Source organism: Lepidochelys olivacea (assembly GCF_965140295.1).
Source record: "Lepidochelys olivacea isolate rLepOli2 genome assembly, chromosome: 2".
Classification (NCBI taxonomy): domain Eukaryota; kingdom Metazoa; phylum Chordata; order Testudines; family Cheloniidae; genus Lepidochelys; species Lepidochelys olivacea.
The window spans coordinates 234,355,951-234,377,610 of record NC_140412.1 but is presented as its reverse complement, the minus strand read 5'-3'; the positions used below and the strand labels follow the sequence as shown (position 1 = coordinate 234,377,610).

The 21,660-nt window shown below is 34.8% G+C and overlaps 1 long non-coding RNA gene across 1 annotated transcript; it reads left to right on the top strand.

The window, feature by feature from the left end:
- The first annotated feature begins 1,319 nt into the window (after positions 1–1,319).
- On the top strand, positions 1,320–19,875 carry LOC311515348. The gene is made up of 3 exons (XR_014710113.1): positions 1,320–1,411; positions 2,418–2,517; positions 18,974–19,875. It is a non-coding gene; the product is annotated as an uncharacterized lncRNA (long non-coding RNA).
- The last annotated feature ends 1,785 nt before the right edge of the window (positions 19,876–21,660 follow it).

The window sequence follows — 21,660 nt, the reverse complement described above, 5'->3', positions numbered from 1 at the left end:
CTGGCTCTGAACTTTAAATAACTTTCCAGCCCCAGGGAATACATTTTTTCTCCTCTTTTCTGCTATATATCTTCCTATGGTTTACATTATCATCTGTGAAATGAATTACATGTTATTTACATCAATGTGCAGCTTCCAGATCTTTGTATGTCTCTCTTTCTTCTAGGAATTGCACAAATAAATTGCTGAATAACTCTACTAGTATCTTGTAGATGGACACTATGGAGAGAGGGCATTCAAATTGTCCATAATAATAATTATTGTTATTATTATTTATTAATGTATTATTATATACGATTTTTAAAGCTGAAATAGTAGATGTATATTTTGACCTGATACTTTCTCGAGTGCTGTGGAAATCTGAATCTGTCTGATTTAGTATTTGTTCTTCCATTATGCAATACAGGCCTGATCTTGCAAGCACTTATTCACATGCTTAAGTTTACATACTATTAGTCCCATAAGTATTTGTAGGATTGGGGCCTTAAAGTTTCTTTTGTACATACAGACATTTTGTAATATGTATACCTATAAAATGAAAAAAACTGATATCCGTGTAATGTTATGGTTGAGAGTTTACATACACAAAAATCAGAGAACTTTAGACCTAGACCCCCAAGGTTTTCCATTTAAATCAGTGGAGGTTAGGAAACTAAATACTTTGTGGATTTAAGCCTTAGTGCTATGATTTCCACAGCAAATATAACTCAGCTCTTTTTCATATACATAGAATTTTCTATTAATATATATGGCAATATATTTATGCTTTAAATATATGAACTATGTAATGTTGCTGCGGGAACACTAACTATGAATTTTGTGAGTAATTTGTGTGTTTAAAATCCCATCTGTAACATTCTATTAATGTACTTTTTGTATGTCTTTACAAAAAATACAAAACCAGAGTTTTTGTGCATTTACTTGAGTTAGATCCAAATTATGATACCTCAACACAAATACACTATTTGCTTGAACATGTAAATATTATAATAAACACGAGTGATTGTATTTCAGGGAGCATATTCAGATATATGCATACAGTTTGTGTTTATCTGGATTATTGCACTGTGGGCTTAGCCCTGCTCCTATTTGAAGTCAGTGGCAAATCTTCCAACGACTTCATTGTGTGAAGGATTTGGTGCTTGAAACAGTAAGGAAATGATGTATTGCAGCACAACTATTTTAACTCATTAATACTTTTATTTCTTAATATTTTTTCCAATTTATTAAAGCATAACTTTTCACATTAAATTGGTTTAGAGTAATATGAGTGTGAAAAAAGTGCAGCCTAAAAATTTCATAAACAGGACAAACTTTATCAGAAACTTGCTGGATGGAATTTTACCAAGCTTTCCCAGGAAGACCCAGTATTTGGGTTAGTGAACTAGCAGGAGAAATGTCAACGAAAATGGTAAGTTTTGCAAAATTATAAGCAACCAAAATAAGGGCTTAAAAGCAAAATGCTCCTGTAACTACAACTATATTATCCCTATAGCAACAATATAATATGCATTCTCATATATAGAAAACACTGGTGTAGATAGATGCCACCTGATAAATAGTATTATTTTGATTGATGACCCTGTAAATGTTGAAGTAATATATTCCTAAGATACAAGGTGTTGACATAGTATGTTATATCAGCACTTTATATTTTGTTAACTTGTTATTTAAATGCTGTGTTTTAAGATTAACAGTCTATATTCAGTAATAAGGCCCTTTGATGGTATTTTGAGTCAGCTAAGGACCAAATCAGGTGATTGACTCTCATCTGACATCCTCAGTGTAAAAGGCCTTATCATTATAATATATGAATGCTGTTGTATAAAAATAAAATGACAATCCTTGAATAAAAAATAGAACAATTTGAAACGTTTTTAGACATGATACTTGCCCTGCATACCTGAATGTTCTTAGCCATTCCATGTGTAATCTAGCACTCCTTACTCAAGCAAAACTCCCACTAAAGTCAAGGAGAATTTTTCTTAAAGGGACACCATCAATTTAAAATCTAGGTAATTTTAAAATATGATTTAAAAGTATACACCTGCTCCTGAGTGTCCCTGTCTACTTTTGTGATTTTAAATTCACGTTTTCCTATTTTTAAAAAGATTTATCTCTCCTCTGTTGCTATGTTAAAGACCTACACAAATGACAGGGGAAACAGTGAAACTGTCTGTCTATGCACATTGTGCTGCCAAATGCATAAAGTAAAAAATATAAAAAGAAAGAAAAATATTTTTCTTTAATTTCTTTCAGCTTTACTCATCCTAGCTGTTATTTGTAAGAATAACAAGTAACATATACCTATATTTAATATTAAATATTATAATTAAAATCAACACAATTATTACATAAATTGAGACTTCAATTTTGCTCATCTTCTGAAGTATGTTGCTATCACTTTTTGTTTGCAGGTTGATGACAGGGCTTTCAGCAGATTGGACTTCTGCTGGGAAGCAGCAGTGAAAAAACAGTTTTCATTGGGAGTTACGAGAACCATTTATAGTTATCAAGGTAATTAAAGAATAGCATCTTATCTTTTAAAAATTTCATATTGGTATCTATCTCTCTGTCTAGTGATGGCTGGATAGATAGATACCTAAAGGGCCTGATCCTGCAGTTGAAGCCAATCAGAGTTTTTCCTGAGTACAAATTGCAGGATTAGGTTTTATAGGTTTAGAATTACTGTAGTTTTCCTTTCAAAAAGACAGTCTCGTTGTGTAGGCTTAATTAAATTCTTTAATGTTACTCTAACATACATTTTTATGTTTCTTAATTAAAAAAGAAAAATAAATGAGCTAAGAGTCTGTATATGACTCTTCACATTAGCACAGCCTAAAATGTAAATGGGTAAGAAGAACAGCATTTAGTTCCGATTTTCCTTGTACTATGGGCTGTCTTGTCAAGCTATTGTATAAACAGAGTTTGTGTACTTAGGGCCCAGTCACCTTCCTAATTAGGGGTGGGGGAAGCACCCATTGGCTGCAGGATCAGGCACTTAAAATATAATGTACTGTATACATACCATACTAGGCTTCAAGATAATGCATTCATACTATTGGAAAATAAAAATTAGAAATCTGCTCTGCATTTTGAAGCAATATTTCTGTTTTGACACATTGGCTGCAAAGTGAAAGTCATCGGTGTTATGATCTTTGAAGCCTGGGCAGACAGGGATCTTGGTTAGTTTCCTTTTGCAATAGTGAAAGACCACAGAAAGAAGGGGAGAGAAAAGAAGGCTATCTGTGCAGCTGTGTCATATAATAATAGTATATAGTGACTGTTTTACACACATATGAAAGAGACTATATAAAATGGAGGAGAGAGGAGATAACATAAAATGGAGGATAGGTCAGAAATATGAACATAGAGTTACAGAGGAAAGAGATCACCGGTATAAAATAAAGGATAACTACTGAAAGAAAGATTTTGAAATACACATAAATAGCACAAAAGCCTATTACAGAAATTCATACTCTAGAGTTTTCTTTACATTTACGACATTTTGAAAACTAAATTATAATTAACAATGTATTTCCTTAAATGCCTGAAATTCATGAAAAGATTATACATTAGTTTAGTTTATCTTCATTGCAAAAATCATATTTTTAATTTAATCCGCCCCAATATCTCAGTCTTTTTGTCTTTTCAGATAGGAGGCCAAGTTGATTCACAAATTTGTCAGGTTAATGTAAGTGCTATTTTGTTGCTCTCGCATAATGTGTGTGTGTGTGTGTGTGTGTATATATATATATATATATATATATATATATACTAAAAACTCTATTGATTGTATTTTCCAAAAGAAAACTAACCTGAATATTAAAAACGGTACAAAGTAAATACATTAAGATTAAAACAATAATTAATGAGTCATACTAACTGCCACAACCCATTTTCTATTTTTTTCAGCTGTAAAGAATTCATTAAAACTAACATTGCAATAATATTCAAAATTGAATGATAAATCATTTAGCATGCCTAGAATAGTTATTCATGAATTGTGCGAAGTTGGACCAAAATAATAGGTTCTAGGTTTGCATCTTGTCTTCTGCGTAGTCTTTTCCAGTGGAAAAGAAGATATGATAACCTAGGAAGATATCCTGCCATTGATATTATGCAAAACCGTTACTGACATCAGTGAGAGTTTCATCCACAGATTGACTGAATGGAATTTTGCCAGGGTAAGGAGTAAAAGATAGTGCCCACTGATTATGTAACAATGAGTGTATTCAGCATGTACAAATAATTCTGATTTAAAAATACAGTTTAGGATCCTGCCCTTTTCTTTTAGGTATGTACTCAGTTTTCCTTTTATAAAGCATATTTTATTGGAAAAAATACTTGAAACAGATTATAAGAGAAAAAGAAAAATGATAAGGAATAAGTAAATAGTAACAATGAAACATAACTTTCATTTGGTGCATATCTAAAGAGAAATCCATGACAAATATAGGCCCTGTTTGCTTTCTTAGATCAATCAGTGTTGTAATAACGATGATTGCAATGATAGACAAAAAGAACATACACACCAAAATGGCCCAGGAACATTTCTCCCATCTACATTAACAGAAAACAAAATACTGCCCTGAACCAAACCATGACCCAGATTGTGCTGTTGATAAGGCTCTTGGAGGTATTTCTTTCATAAGGTATAAGCGTAGAACTAGTCACAATATATTTTCTAAAAATAATGATGCAGCTTTTCTGGCAATTTTTTGATAAGTATTGAATCCTTGATCCAATACAATACATTGTCTGGTTGTAGAAAGGGCCTCTCCAACAAAACATGCCTAAAAGTGGCCCAGAGATAGTGCTAATCAATAATGTAACAAATCAACTTTTAAGTGAAATATATCAAAAACATTAAGGATGTATTGTATACTTTCTGTAACCTGTGATGAAAACTATTGTAGTTTAGTTTATTTCTGATCATGTATTCAATATACCTTATTCCAGTTTTACTGTGAAAACTAATGTTGCCAGTTTTGTAATCTTGCTAGATTAAGTGGGATTGGTGTTTCATTTACAAAAATGAAAAAGAAGCATTATCTATTTGCTATTAATTGACTTCATTTTGACTTAGTCACAAATTACTTCTATTTGTCAAGAAATAAAGTTAAATCTGGATCTGTTTTCCACTTTCCCTTGGCACATGGGAACAGTCCCATATGTCCAGAGAACAAAAACCAAAAATCTTTATGAAGGTCTAGATTCTGCATATCTGAATTATCCACTTTTTAATCTTAACATTTTAGTTATTTGAATTTTTTTCTTTTAATAAATATTCAGAGGTAGAAGTAGTCTGGGTAATTGCGCTCTTTCAAAGAATCAAAGTCAGTTCTCAATTATAACAATACAAGCAAGTGTTTTAAAGCATAAAGGTTTTACATTTCCCCCTCTTTTTACTTAAAAATGTCAAATCAATTTACACCAAATTTCACTATAAAATTGATTTGAGGCTGAGACCTCATATGCCTAACAGTGGCACAGAGATAACTTGTATACTCATATGCCTGAGCTCCTAGAAAAGGGGTTATTAATTAAAATAATATAAGACTTATATAGCTGTTTTAGCAGGCACCATTGTAATATATAGTATAATATAATAAATCTCATATAATAGTAGTTCTGCCTTTTTGTGAGTTTCAGCATCATTTTTAAGTCTTGCTAATAAGATGAATTACAATTTATTGCATTCTCAGCCTCCCACTTTCTCACACACAAACAAAGCAGTCTATGTAGACATTTGATATTTCTTCAAGATAAAATTCTAGCATATCTTACCAGATTTATGGAGATTTATTTATGAGGCCTATATAAAGGGTGCAAATCTTTAGCAGTGAACAGAGAAGCACAAAAAATAAACCCTGCTGCATCAACAGAAATGCTGATTTAGTTTTTGTAAATTTTAGTCTTATATTGCAAATAAACACCATTTGAAATACTTACAAAGTACGATACAAAATAAATCTTTCTGGGTTTTCATATTTTTATTCTCTATTTATGGAGAACACACATTTAATTGCAGTAGTCTTTAATACGAACATTTTTGCTACCATTCAAATCACAACACTGAAATGATTTATAGAAATCTAAAAGTTGTGTATATAATTTATGCTTCCCAAGAAGGGTTCAAACACAGACATGCATTCACTACAGTGAGAAATTGTCCTGCACATTTAAATTTCTATGTGCTTTAGTTTTATTGAAAAGAATCTCATTTTGCAAGTATTTTTAGAAAGCAAACCAAATACATTTTAAGACATGTCAATGTTTTAAATCAGTCTTACTTTACCTGTTTATATCTCCTTGTTGCAAAGATCATAGCTTTGCTGTTGGAAGCCTATACAGAAAATATTATGTTCTGTGGTTATTATTGTCACCATGCATTCGCAGTCTGTCACATTAATACTAGGCAGCATATAGAAGAACAAAAAAGGAGTAATTTTTGTAAGATGGCATTCAGCAAATGTGAGTTATAAAATAGATAAACCCCTCAAAAGAAATTAAGGCAACATGTTTTTAGATATCACTTTTTCTCCAGGTGCTTAATATCTGGCCACTAAAATCTGATTTCACGTGGGGCCAAATTGATAAAATAATTTTATGTTTGTGTAACAAACAGGTGTTTTTCTTAGCTCTGTATCTAGTTAGCTTCTTATCAAGGAAGATAGATACTCAAAATATAAACAGTTACCTACATTCTAACATTTACAGAGATTTTTTTATGGTAGTTTTACTTCTATTCACATGAAAGATTCAGTAGTTGCAAGCAGCAAAAGTATTTGTATAAGAGCCACAAAGATAGTGTGTGGTCTGTAACAATGATAGGAAAGTAACAAATGTAGCAGGTGCCAGAATGAAACTATATTGTATTTTTGGAGAATTAAAAGTGTTGAAATTTGGGGAAGAAGGGGGGTTTAATTGAAAGTGTTTGTTTGACAGATGGCCCAAAATGGTGCTTAGATACCAAATGATAGGTACTTTAGAAACAGCTAGGGTAGACAAATAAATTCTGTGGTCCTCATACAGCAAAATTCCGTTACAGTTAGTGGGGAATACCTGAGCAATTTTTAGAAAATGTAAGGATTTCAGATTATTTAAATTAGTGCAGCTTCCTTGAATTACTGGAGTTACATCGATTTACAACAGTTGAAACATTCCCCCATACAAATTATCTCAAAAAAGGGTATCAGCTACCATAAAACATACTTGCATATCCCAAAGCAAATATAGTTTGAATAGCGTATTGATGTTTTCTTGAAATACCTACATTAACCTGAGCAATGTGTTCAAAATTGGGCAAATTTATGTATGGTGTCAAATTATTTTGGTTTGATCATATCAACAATTACATATTGCATTGGTCACTTTTAATAATCTATGAAACTATAATAGTATATGCAAGTTAATGTTGATAAGGAGAACTGACAACTTGGGAGCTCTATTTTGCTCCTATTGACTTCAGTGGGGGAAGCATCAGGCCCTTGCATTGAAACAATTCTGTACATCAAACAATTCACAGATTGTGTGAAGGAAATGTGTTAGATTTCTTATAGTTACATCCCATATTTCAATTCCAATGCCTAGCATTTCTGACATAACTATTGAGCTCATACAGTGAGATCCTGCAAACACTTAAGCAATTAAATCCAAGTCTATTCATGTGCTGAAAATGATGGTTGTGTTTAAGTGTTTGCAGGATCAGAGTCATAGTTCTTAGATTAAAATTCTGTCCTATATAAACCAATATTTTCAGAGGGATATAGACTAACAATTTATAACATCTTGATCTAGTCTTAATTTTTTGGGCTCAATTCATAAAAGAAGAAAGATGCCAATTAATAGAATTTTAAGCAGTAATCAGTGGGGTATGTGGATTATCTCATTTATTGGCTACATATACTGGATCTGATCCTGCAACAATTACAGAAATAATCCTTAGACAACTAGTACCATTGAAGTCAATGGAATTTTGCCAGGTTAAGGAATAAAGGGTAGTGCCCACTGATTATGTAACACTGAGTTTATTCAGCATATGCAAATAATTCTGATTTCAAAATACAGTTTAGGATCCTGCCCATTATTAGATCATATTTACATGATGGTCAACATGGGAAAGCAGAGAAGAACCCTTATGCTGATCCTAAATATAATAATTTAGCAATGCCACATAAAAATACCAGTATTCATGTACTCTCTGTTTCATGCAAGATTTATTTGTTTGTGAGAGAAAATTACAATGGTTGGCTGGTGAATTAGATCAATAAGCAGTGGTGTAGTGATAGGGGAAGGTTCTTTTACTCTTGGGGATTTTGGCATCCTAGCACCACATTTGAATCGATAGGAATCATCAGATACCCTAATCTCGCTTTACCAACTAGCATTAGGCCTGGGGTGATGGAAAAAAATGGAAGGAGAGTCTGGGAAACTGCTGTTTTTGTATGTTATTATACACTGGAGAATATGACGGTGTTGATACCGATGTGGATGTTACCTGCATATGAGCTTAACTGTATGTACACTAATTATAATGGTCTCATAAAATTAGTATTAACACTTACTACAGAAAATGCATGTTACATATAAGGCTTGATCCTGAAGTCCTTGATCAGCCTAAACTTCCATTGAATTTCAAAGAGAATGTTGCCTGAGAAGGGACTTAAAGATTTGGTCCATATTGTTGAAAATCTTTTTGCAGATTTGTCAATATTCTGTCAAAATGAATACTAACAAGAGCCACAAAGCAAAATAATGTTATTACACCAAAACCATAAATGTTAGGATCCTATCTTGCGATTTCTTACATTAATTAATATAAAGCAATGTGGATGTAGTAGAGATGATAAAAAAGCAGAGCTAGATTTACAAAAGAATCCCAAGGATCCAAAGGATATGAAGGAATTTGAGGATCCTATAGTTTGGTTATAAAGTGATTTCGGGGTGTGAGGGGTGTTTTTTGTTTTATTTTGTTGGGTTGTGTTTTGTTTTGTTTTATAGTACAGATTGCTGATGATTTTTTTTTTAATTAGTTCATCATTGAGATATAAGGCCTAAATCTGCATCGCTTGCACATCCCAAATTCCTACTAACTCTGGAGGGAGTTTTAGGTGAACACACATTGCAAGATCAGGATTTAGAAAGCTGATGAGTGGGGCTTTTCTAAAATAACACTGTCTTTTTCAACAATATGTTTTTTTTGCTATAATTTTATTTAATACAAGATCAAAATATATTTCTTTCAGTATTTGTCAATGTGCACATATGAAGAATTTGAAATAATAAATAGTGTTTTTATGCATATGGTATAATCAATAATATTTAAATGTGATACCCTGAAAGTGTAGTTTATTTTATACATGAATATAAGTATCGAAAGCACACCCTGAAAAGGTATAGTTTATCTTATACATGAAGAATTTTCTTATTTTAAAATCATCTGTCAGTTCTTTGTTTAAATGGGGAAATTACGTATAGAAGCACCTTTTCTCTTGACAAAAGCTTTAATATCTTATGCCCTTTGTTCAAAATAAAAATGAGGTACTCCTTAATTCCAATATTTTCACACATATCACAGCATTGCAATGTCTTAAGCATATAGTCGCTGTATAAGATCAAGATATATGTTTATTGACAGAGTAATTGATCGTCTCAGCCAGAAATCCTGTTCTCAATACCTACATGTAATACACATCCATAGAGCCAAATCCTGAGGTCATTATACAAGTTTTAGTCAGGCAGGCTTCCATTGAAGCCAATGAGAGGTTGCCTGAGTGAAAACTGAGTAGCTGTGTCAAGATCTGACACATAGCCTCTTGGCTGCCAATCCCTGGGCCCCCAGTTTGCATGGCTACTACCCACTCATTAGTGACTTGGACCTTTGCCCTAGAATATAGGTGCCAGGCAATAACAGTTCATGTAGTCAGCCTGTACAACAATGCAAATGTGATTTTTTCAGCAGAAAGTGTGGGCCTAATACTCAGTAAAACTGGGCACTACATGTCTTCCTTCACTTGATTCCAGAGGTACTGGAACAAGGGAGGAAAGAAAACTATGCAATTACTGGTGCTTGATGGTTCCAAAAAGACAAATAGATCTGGAGCAGGTGCCTTGGAAACCCATGGAGGCCAGCTGAGAGGTGTCAAAATGTGCATAACATGAGCAAACAGCAGAGCAGGCAATGTCACAAAGGGGCTAGCTGAACCACAAAGGAGTGAATCGAGCAGAGCTCCACAAATGCACTGTGCATTGCCCTAAGAAGTGGGCAATACATGCCAAAGAGGCATACCCCAGAGTGGTCAGCACCAGCGTGTGTGCATGATGCCATTTCATGTGGAGCAAAGGAAAACAAAAGATTTCCATGGTCTTGTGCCTAGGAAATGCCCCTGGTTATGATGAAAATAGTCAAATCAGAAATGAGATGATTGTCTGTCACTAGTCTCATTCAGCCTGTGAATTGAAGTAGATCACTTGAAACTTCATGACCCTGCATTTGTAAATGCCTAATTGCAAAGTGTAGGCAGGTAGAAGGAAGAAGATTATGCTCCCTTTTGCAGTGCCTGTCAGACTAATGCCCATAGGCCACACTTGTCCCTTGACCTTGTTAAATGTGGCCCACGTGCTGGAGGGAGTACAAGCAACTTTTCTGACACATTCCCTTCCCATGTGCTTTTACTTCACTATGCTACTGTTGATAGTTTTCAAGAACATGGGAGTACAAGTGACTTCCTCATGTGTGCTTTAAAGCTAACGGAGCTACAGCAGCTAAAAAGCCCATGGAGATGGAAAAGGAGCATCAGGATTAAAAATATTTTCCACTGCTTGTGCTCTGTGTTCACGTATTCACTGAAAACACCTGGGAAGCAGAATAGGAAAGCAAGAGCAGAAATAAAAAAAGAAAGAGAGGACAGGAACAGGAAGAAAAGGAGAGAGAGACACAGCCAGAGAGGAGCAAGGAGGAAGAAGAACAAAAGAATGCTGATTCAGGGGACAAAGAAAAAGGAGAGTGTGAGTGCTAGAGGGAGACATATTGAATGAAAAATGAGAAAAACTAAGACAGACAAGTAAGAGAGAAAGCAGGAAAGGGAGAGGACAGGGACTGAAAGGCAGAAGAAAGCTATGCAAAGAACACGACAGCAGAAAAGGGTAAACCCTCATAGGTGTGCATGGTTTTATTTTAGCTTTTAATGGTGTGTTTTGTGTGTGTGTTTTGTTTTTTACAAAGCTAGGAAACTGGTGTTTTGGACATTCTCTATTGCTGTTCCTCCCTTCTTTAGTCTCTAGCTACTGATTCTTTGTTTCTGCTGCTGCCTTCTGTCTCAGTCTATCTTCTGTCCCCGTCCCCCCTCCCCTTTTCCTTCTCTGTCTCTCTTTCTTTCAATGACAGTGAATGGGGATGTAGTCCATTGGTGTGTGAACAGGGCCAAAATTTTCTCCAACCTGCAAGTAAGGATGTTGTTATTCTTTTAGTATTTTCTCTGAGAAGGCCCCGTTGAGACAGCTTGAAGGCATCAGTGTAGATCTGAATTAGCATATGGGGTCAGTCTGACTTTTGCTCCATGATAGGCAGGGGCTACGGCAAAGCCTTGATTTCAAGGAGCTTTACAAGGAACCAATGCTGAGAAATTTTGAACTTTAGTTGATGAAACCCGAGAGAAAGTGCTGAGGGGGAAAAAAAAAGTAAGAAGAAGATAAAGATAAACCTCGGTTATCCTTACCTCTTAATTTCCCTGAATGTTGCGTCTTCTGTGTGTGCATCATTTAGACTGCAAACTTTTCCTGGCAAGGACTGCTATTTTTCTGCAGTATATAGCTCTAAGCACGTTGTTGGTGCTAAACACATAATAAAATTTTTATTTATATATTTTATTATTAAAATGAATTTTGTCCTGAATAGAAAGTCCTTGGCTTTGAACCCCAGAGTAGTGACAAACCAGGGAAGTGGCAGTGATGGGGCTGATGATCCATAGGCTGCACTGATTGTGGGAGTTTTCCCACCCTGTGATATGGGGCTGCTAGTGCCAAAGAAGTTATTCTGTCCTTATGTTGGAGTAGCAATTGTAGAACCCCATCACAGCCTAGGAGGCAGATTTCTTTGCCTGCTCCCAAGCACCCAGGCCAGTTATTTAGAGGGGATAAGAAGAGGATTTGAGCCATTCTGCTAGACAAATTTTTGCTAGAAAAATTTCATCAGGATTTTGGGCATGTGGATAAAAACAAACACATACCATTTATGAGATTAACAGATTTGATTATGTAGTTGTGTCAGTCTATATTGTCATAAAATGACAGTACTTTACACAAATGAGGCAGAATTCAGAATATATTGTAATGGATCCAAGAGAGCTGTTCCTTTAGAATATAGTTTAAGAAATAGATGGCTCACCAATATAGCTGAACACCTGATTGACTCTAAAAAGCTCTTTTTATCAGGCCGATAATATGAATTTTCAAATGTAGAGACTTACAAAGTACCTATTTACCTAATCCATTATGTATTACAGTCTGCTAGTCAAATGTTATGAGCCAAATTCTCTGCTGGTATAAATGGTTCAGCTCCAGTGAAGACTGTGGAGTTGTGCCAATTTGTGCCAGCAAAGAATTTGGCTCCATCTCTTTAAAATCACATGTTATCGATATTTTACAGACTAATTACTTCAATTAACCAATCAATCAAATGTTATTGCTTATGTTGACATTTTTGCAAATAAACAAGTTACACAGAATTGAAACAGAGTTAAGATAAAATAGTTAACTTAAAACATCAGTAAATGAAGAAAAAAACTGTACCCCAGAATTTAATTCACGCTGAGATCTAGGTTCATTAGTTAATGTCTGTACAGCTCACTGAAGGTAAAAAGTGTTACATAAGTTCTAAGCAATATCTATATTATTATGGGAAGCTGGCTTCCACCTTACCTGTGAAGAGATGATGCTTCCATAATTGTTTTGTAAATATATGGTTTTATGTGGTAGACAGATGAATAAATAATATCTGATGCTGCATCAGTCATTCAGGCAAAATTCCCTTTGACATCACTGGGAGATTTGCCAAAGGGCTGCAGGATTGGGCTAATAACAATAATAACAACCAATATGTAGGCAACATGAAGGTTATGACAATATTAACCAAAGGAAGGGAATGGAATGTTAAAACTGAAACTCTCAACCACCCCATCCATAATTTATCCTGTTACGACTAGTTACTGCAGTGCCACAACAAGGCAAGTCCAGGGCTACATTTCAGCCCTTATTTTGAATTCTCTTACTTTTAAACATTAATATTATTTAAGCCTGACAGTTTGTTTTGGGGCATTAATATTACACCAGTACAGTAGTTTCCGATTTGATGGATTACAAAATGTGTTGGGTTTGGTCACTATTTTATCACTGGTTAGGAGAATAATCTTTTTGATTTGCCTCACATAGCTATTAAATAGCTACAGAAAGATTGATTATGGTACTATGAAGTACTTCATCATTAGTAATTGTAGGAGCCAGGATATAAACAGATTTCATGACTGTGTGCACTCTTTATTAGAATATCTGAAAAAAAGATCTGTGCATCAGTTTGTTGTGGAAATTTCTGGCCAAACTGATTTCTTTGGCTTTCCAGTGCTTCATATAGCAACGTGCTGTTATGTCACCAGCGCTGCACTAATGAGGACTTAAGTCACAATCATATTAGCAGTAAGAGACAAACACTCAATAAAACAAAATACTGTAACAACTGGAAGAATATATATGTAGCACATAATGAGCCTGATCTTGTCCCCATTGGAGTTCATGGGATTTTTAGTTGTTGATTTCAGTGAGAACGTGATTAATCCCATCATGTGTGCTAATAAATTTAAATATTGAACTTGATCTTTCACTTTTCATGTCGGCAAAACTCCTACTGAAATCAGTGAGAGTGTTCCTGAATATGTAATGCAGGATTGGGCCCATTGCTGGTAACTTATAGCTGCTATACAGGCTTGCCTCTAGGAGAGCAGGCAGTGTCTGCATTTGGACTGCCAAATCAGATTGTGTCTGTGATCTGTGTTCATTCTGCATGCTTGCTAGAATAATTTATTATGATACTGTACTTCCAAAGAATACATTCACTTCCAGGCTCTCTATAGTAATACCATATGGTTGGTTCAAAATAAACATTCCAAACCAGTGCATTTTTCATCTTGAAAAGAAAATGGCAATGCCAAAGCAGTTTTGTATTTATTCAGTACCTACTGTCATTGCATTTGACACTAGGTACAGAATTAATATATTTTAAAATAGTAATTACTCTCTAGGCCTTTGCATTGATTCCCATTTATTCTTATTCTTCATTTATTTTGTTGACCAGTGCTGTCAAAATGAGAGGATAACCTGCTCATAGTATTAATTTTCATGAATTATTGCACTATTTGATATAAAACTTTGTTGTTTATTTTTTCATATTTTGAATAAAATGTGTCTGGTTTTATCTGAAGCAGAATCCATTTCTAGAATTCAGGTTGCTCTTGATGTTACCTTCCTGATACAGAAGTATACTGCTGCTGATGCACAAGCTTAACTAACCAAATAAATATTCAGTGTATGTCAATCTTTTGTGCACTATTAGACATGTATTACTTTGTATGGCTGCAACATTTTGACTGACAGCTCATTTATTAATGCTGCTTCTATTGAAAAAGCAATGCAGCACTCTAAGGGTCTGGGGCAAAATGACCATCAAAGTCATGGGAATTTTGGCTGTGTAAAAACTGCAGGATTGTGCCTACAATGGGCCAGAATATGCTATCAGTTACACTCCCGCAGCCCCTATTGACTTTTGGCTCCAGTGAGGTGGCACCTGTTTAAATGACAAAAGATTTAGCCTCCTGTCTTTCTTTTTGGTAGAGTGTTAATCTTCACTAGCACAAGACTCAGTACTTCTACCTTTATTTAGTATAGCTTTTGATTGAAGTAATATCCTACATCTGGTACAAATCACTTAACACCCCACCTTTCTAAGATGCATTCATTCAAATTAAGCATTCATACTGGATAATCTTGTGCATATTCATGCTTTCTGAAATGGTTTTCTAGATAGATGGACTAATTACTTAGAAAAAGTGATATCTATATGACAGTGCTCTTTATTCAAAACTAGCTTTGTTTGCTATTTCCATTTATAAGGAGTGGGAAAAGTTGGATATTTTACCTGTCATCTGTTATAAAATGAGAAGCAAGACCTGCTCTCACTCCCAGTGGTGTAAGTGGAGGTTTGCCACTGACTTCAGTGGGAGCAGGAATAGGTAATAGTAGTGAATTATAATGTCACATATAAAAAACACCAATGTGTACATAGTTTTAAAATAAAGAAACACCTATATTTTTGTATTTTAATGTAGTCTATGGATAACTAGCCAATGTGTATACAAAGTCTGCCTTTAATTAAGAGAGGTTATTATGGTGTCCAGTTATAAAATTATTTTATATAAATGTTAGGGATGTCAATCGCAGTTAACTCAAGTGAATAACTCAAAACTAATTAATTACAAGTAATCGCAGTTTTAATCACACAGTTAAACAACAATTGAATACCAGTTGAAATTATTATAAATATTTTTGGATGATTTTCTGCATTTTCAAATATATTGATTTCATTTACAACACAGAATACAATGTGTACAGTGCTCACTTTATATTATTTTTATTACAAATATTTGCACTGTAAAAAAAGATAAACGAAAGAAATAATATTTTTCAATTCACCTCATACAAGCACTGTAGTGCAATCTCTTTATCATGAAAGTGCAATTTACAAATGTAGATTTTTTTGTTACATAACTGCACTAAAAAAAACCCAGTGTAAAACTTTAGAGCTTACAAGTCCACTCAGTCCTACTTCTTGTTCAGCTAGTTGCTGAGACAAAAAAGTTTGTTTACATTTATGGGAGATAATGCTGTCCACTTCTTATTTACAATGACACTTGAAAGTGAGAACAGGCATTTACATGATACTTCTGTAGCTGGCATTACAAGGTATTATGTGCCAGATATGCTAAACATTCGTATGCCCCTTCATGCTTCGACCAATGTTCCAAAGGACATGCTTCCATGCTGATGATGGGTTCTGCTCCATACCTATCCAAAGCAGTGTGGTATGTAGAAAACACCCAAAAATATTTAAATGAATGGTATTCTGTTATTGTTTAACAGTGCGATTAAAAATGCAGTTGATCATGATTATTTTTTTAACCTCACGATTAATTTTTTTAATAATTTGACAGCCCTAATAAACTTTACTACACTATCTGCAGAATGTGATGGTGAGGTTATTTGCAATGATGGAATAATTAGAATTTATATTAGGTTTCTAAACAAATATATAAATGTGTGAAAAATGCTGAATTATTACTTGAAAATAGAGTTTCTTGATTCATTATTCATATTCTTCTTAATTTTATCTTGGATTAAAGAATAATGTTTTGTTTTGTATGCTACTGGTCCAATTTGTTAAATTGTGATGTAGGTTTGCTTCTATTTGAGATCAGTATTGTGTAGTTTATAGGAAAACTAAATAATCTCTGTTGCCACAACTGGAAGTTACTACTATAAAACTGTAATATTATGCACAGTATATAAAAGCATTCTCTACCCAAAAATGTTATATTGAGGTTACACACAAATTTTTATTAGAAATCGGAGTTTTTACTTTCTCATAAATCTCTCCAAACATTCAACTTTTGGGCTGAAACTTGCTGTGGTTGCCTGACCCCCGTCACAGTAGCCCCTGGAATCAGTGGAAACTGACCCTTATGCCATGTGATTGCATAATCTTTTATAACTCGGACCAATGTCATGTGACTGGAGCAAAGAACTAAAGATTAGTTTCTCACAATACTCCTGCATATGGTACCTTTATTATGATCCTAAAGGTGATTTTTTAAAAAAGAGCTAAATCTGTTTACCTGTTTTTGAGTTAGCTGAGCATGATAAAATATATGTTTTAAAATACTATTAAATTTAAATCCTGCTCTCCTTACTCACATGAACTCAATGGGACTCTTCAGACGTGTCGGGCAAACAGGACTTGGCTCAGTCTGGTTGTCCTTGAAATCATGATGATGATGATTGATTTCCAGTGATCTGCTGTGTATCATTTATCTACTGTACCTTCTGCTACTGAGATTTTGTTTAAAAATCCTTTTAAATAGTGTTGTTTAATAATGATTCTTCTCTTCTTCCTAACTGTAAGACATATAAAAGAATGACAAGCTCTTAGCATCATTTCTCTACATAGCATTCCAGGAAATAGATAATTATACATGTTTGCTGATTGTCTGAATCCCAGAAAAGGGTATTCTTACAAGTGTTTTCTGTACATGACCACAAAAACCTATAGTGTTATATAAATACTGAATAATAGAAAAAATAAAATTGTAATAAAATGTTCTTGTATGAGACTCCAATAATAAAGCATTTCCGATTCAAGGTAGAAGGCTTCTTCCTGATACACGTGGATGCAGACATTCATGTTCCTCCCCACCTCAAATATTCCTTTCATGTAAGGCTCCTTTCATTGTGAAAGAGCACTGGGTTTCCCAACAGCTGATGGATAGATTTATGGAACTGACAATCCAGTTGTTCTTGAGGAACCGGATAGATGCCGCAGATTGGATTAATATGTTATGGGCTGGATTGCGACTGGCCTTTACGCAACGGAACTGGTATGATAGTATGCAAGGTCCAGCATCAGTTACAGAACCTGTGCCTAGGGGAGCCCAAGGGTCGCTCCCTCTATGCATTCCTGGGAGATGGACATCCCCTCACATGGAGCAAGGAGAAGGCAGGGTCATGGCTGTGTCTCCACTTTTGTACCACCCCAGGATGAGCAGGCTGTGCCATCCTAAAGGATGATGCAGTCTGCTCACTACACCCACTCCTTGGTCTGCTTGGAGAGAGATTATGTCTCCTTTAGATTCCCCTAGTGTGGTGTTCCATCTCCAACAAGGGCAAGTGCATCCAAAGTTCATTGTTTGGTAGCATGTTGTTAAATAGTCTTTTTTATGTTATTGATTAAACATTGTATTCTTTCCTTGCTCCTGATCCTGCAGTCATTTCTCAGGCAAAACTTCCATTGACGTCAATGGGACTGAGAACTGCAGGATCAGGTCTTATGTTTTATTTCAATTTAATACATTATTTTAACTGAATTTTAGAAGATCTCTGTTACAACAAAATGTAAAGACAATAACTGAAATGGTTTAATACTTCAAAATGTTGTTTTGGTTCGGCTGGGTGCAATGAGACAACGAAGTCCCAGAATATTCACACAGACAATATAATTGATTTATGAAACCTTGTCAGTCTTGCTCCCATTTAACTCAATGGCAAAATTCCCATTATCTTCAGCAGCAGCAGGATTGGATCCAGAGTTAGACCATAGCTGGCAGCAAAGAAATCCAATAGTTCTTAATGGTTATTTCTGGTACACAGTCATTTGTGTCCTCTTCTTTGTGTGACACAATTGCATTTAAGATTGATGTGCAATAGTAAAATTAAAGCAGCACAGAGTACGAGAAAAATGTGCAAATAATATTAAACATAAATTTCACTTTTGAAACTTGAATCTTATATTAAAAGGCTATGAGGTTATCTCTCGTAACTTTGGTACATGTCGTGTTTTTAAAATAGTTGCTTTAGTGTTGCTGTGACCTTACATTAGAATAAACTTATTTTGCTATAATAGGCTGCAGCCTGACTTTACTCACACTGAAATCCATGGGGTCTTTCTTTCTTTCTTTCTTTCTTTCTTTCTTTGCCAGTGAGCTATATGGGAGGTATATCTGGTCTTTATTTAGGGGTGTCTGATAGACTGCGATGTATTTTTGTTTCATATTATTATATTTATAACAATAGCTTGATATTTTATAATTGTAATAATAGTATATGTATCCAGTAACGTTAATGTGTAATTGTTATGTTTTATGTATCGCAGAGGATCTTAACAGAGCCCTTCCCAGTGACTCTCAGAGAGCTAGACTTCTGGTTCTAAGCCCTTGATGCACTGCAGCCAGGACATCTGTAGAAGGAAAGTGGAGCTGCCAGTAAAGGCGACTGTATTATCAAATGAGCTGTGCTGAAAAAAAGCCTCCTCTTTCTTCCCCCTCCAAGAACAGCCACACTGTAGACTCAAGCCACCAGCCTCCCCAGCACATGCCAGAGGCAAAGGAGTCAAAATAAAGGCCTTGTCCCCAGGCCAAGAAGGTACTTTGAGGAGGGAAGAGAGAGGAAATAACCAGGGGATTGATGAACAACAGGACTAGACGGAGGAAGAGAGAAATCAGGCACTGGAGCAAAGGAGCTGCCTAGAAGTCTGGCAGGAGGAAGCAGTGTGGGGTTGGGTAGGAGGAAGGAGCGTGATGTCTGAGGGAAGTAAGGAGATTGGTAACAGAGGAGAGGAAGGGTCCAGATGGGAGAAAGAGCACAGAGTTGGGAGGAGCCAGGAAGCAGTCACTAGTGCACCCAAGGGAGGTCGGTGTATGGGACCTGGGGAAAGAGCTGGAAAGTGGGATTGGGGTGGAGATGGAGGAAAGAATTAGTGTCTGGGAAGAGATGCACTAGGCTAGAGGGGTCAAGCTAAGCTCAGAGGACAACAAACGTATTGTGTGTGTGTAGTTGTGTGTTTTGTGCAATCACAAATTGGAGCATGATTTGGCAGGGAGGTGGTCCAGAAGATGATTGTTCTAAGGACTGTTTTATGCTACGAACCAATATGAATTGCTTCTGCTTTGGACCTGCTGCTCCTGATCTCGTTGAAATCAATGGGAGTTTTGCAATTGACTTCTTGGGAACAGGATCCATGTCTTTTATGTTTACAAGAGACTCAAAAGTAGCAAAAGGTATATTTGGTTCATTTGTAGTTTTTTATTAGTAAAGTAAAAAGTCTGTGAAATTCAGACCTTTTAATGTCCCTTCAGTTTAAATAGTTTTTAGAGGTAATTATTTTAAGAACAATTTCACAAGATGTTACCCGAGGCAAATCATATAAAATTAAAACAAAGAGTCTGTCAAATTCCAAGTCTGTAGGAAGTTTTAAAATTTTTAGTCTTCTGGAATTCCTCTGGTTCACGATTTATTCTTGATATATGCCAGAAGGAAATATAAGGCACTGAAATATATACAGAAATAAATGTAATTAAATTGAAATAATAATTGTAATTATTTGAAAGCAAGCACAATTCAATATCGATTTTAATTGTCATGTAAATCGTAATCAGATTAACATGATTTAAAAAAAATCTGAACTTTGTAATAGAACAAGGCGTCTCTATGTATTTTTAAATTATGAAATTTTGCATTCACCTAAAGCTTAGAATAGGAACATGTTATAAAAATAAACAAGTAACAAAGACTAGAAGTTAGTGCATCACAGACTATCTCTTCAGATAATGGATAAAAGTATAGTTACTAATCACTGAGAAACAGCTGTACTAGTTATTTGATAATTTCTTTAAAAATAATATACAGATGAAAGCTTCAAGATTTAAAAAAATACATGTTTAAAAAGTTATCAGTGTGCGCTAGTTATTTTAAGTCTCATAGATGGTTTTATGGTTAGATACCTACAGTTTGCTCATATAAATGAATTATGTTCTTTTCTTTGCTGCTCTGTCTGGTATATAGAAGTCTTGTTGTCAGATGTGGGGCCAGATTTTGTTCACCTTACACGTGTAGGTACTCTCCTAACTTAATATGTTGGTCTTTTTGTGTAAGACAAACAAGATTTGGCTAGGGATTTCTGTGCTCTTTGTTAGGGCTTGATCCGGCAAACACATATGTGAGTAGCTTTATTCAGATGATTAGTATCATGGAGCTCAGTTGGACTACCGGTCTGAGTGAAGTTACTCAAGTGCATAAGTATTTGCAAGATTGCATCCTTAAAATGTCAGGAGACTTGTGTGTGACTCATACATCTATGCAAAGACAGTACAAATTTGAACTGAAAAGAAAATGTACAAAAGAGAATGTTTGTGATAGTTTAATTGATAATGTACCTATAAATGTATATACATTTTGAAACACATTTTATTTACATGTACCTTGTGATGATTGTATGTAGCTGCTAAATTTTATGTTTCAAAAATAGGAATTAAGTATTCATTCTAAAAATCTTTACAAATACTAGTTACTGTGCATACTTGCAGCCAACCCAATTTTTAGTTGCACAAGCATAGTTCAGAATAGTAATCAATTTCCTCACTTGTATGACATAAAAATGAACAAAACATATTTTGCAAATGTCAAGTAGAGAAGATTCTCCTGGGCTGAGTCCTGGTGTGCCAGCTTTAGTGAAAAATTGGATTTATAATGGAAATGCTGACACAATCCTCTATCTAGACTACTAAACTCAGATTTAATGAACACCAGTCTATGATCTTCATATTATTAATGTCAGTCAGCATACTTTACATTTAAGGCAAAAGTTCTGCTTCCTTATTTATGCACATAATCCCATTCAAGTCAATAGATCTACCCACATGAGCGGGGTGAGCAGGACTTGACACAAAGTACAAAGGCAGTGTGATGAGTCTCCTTCTACTAAATGCACTATAAAGCTCTTGAGTCTAGGACTCAATCCTGCCATGTTTACTCACCTGAATAAATCTTATTTAGGCAAATAGT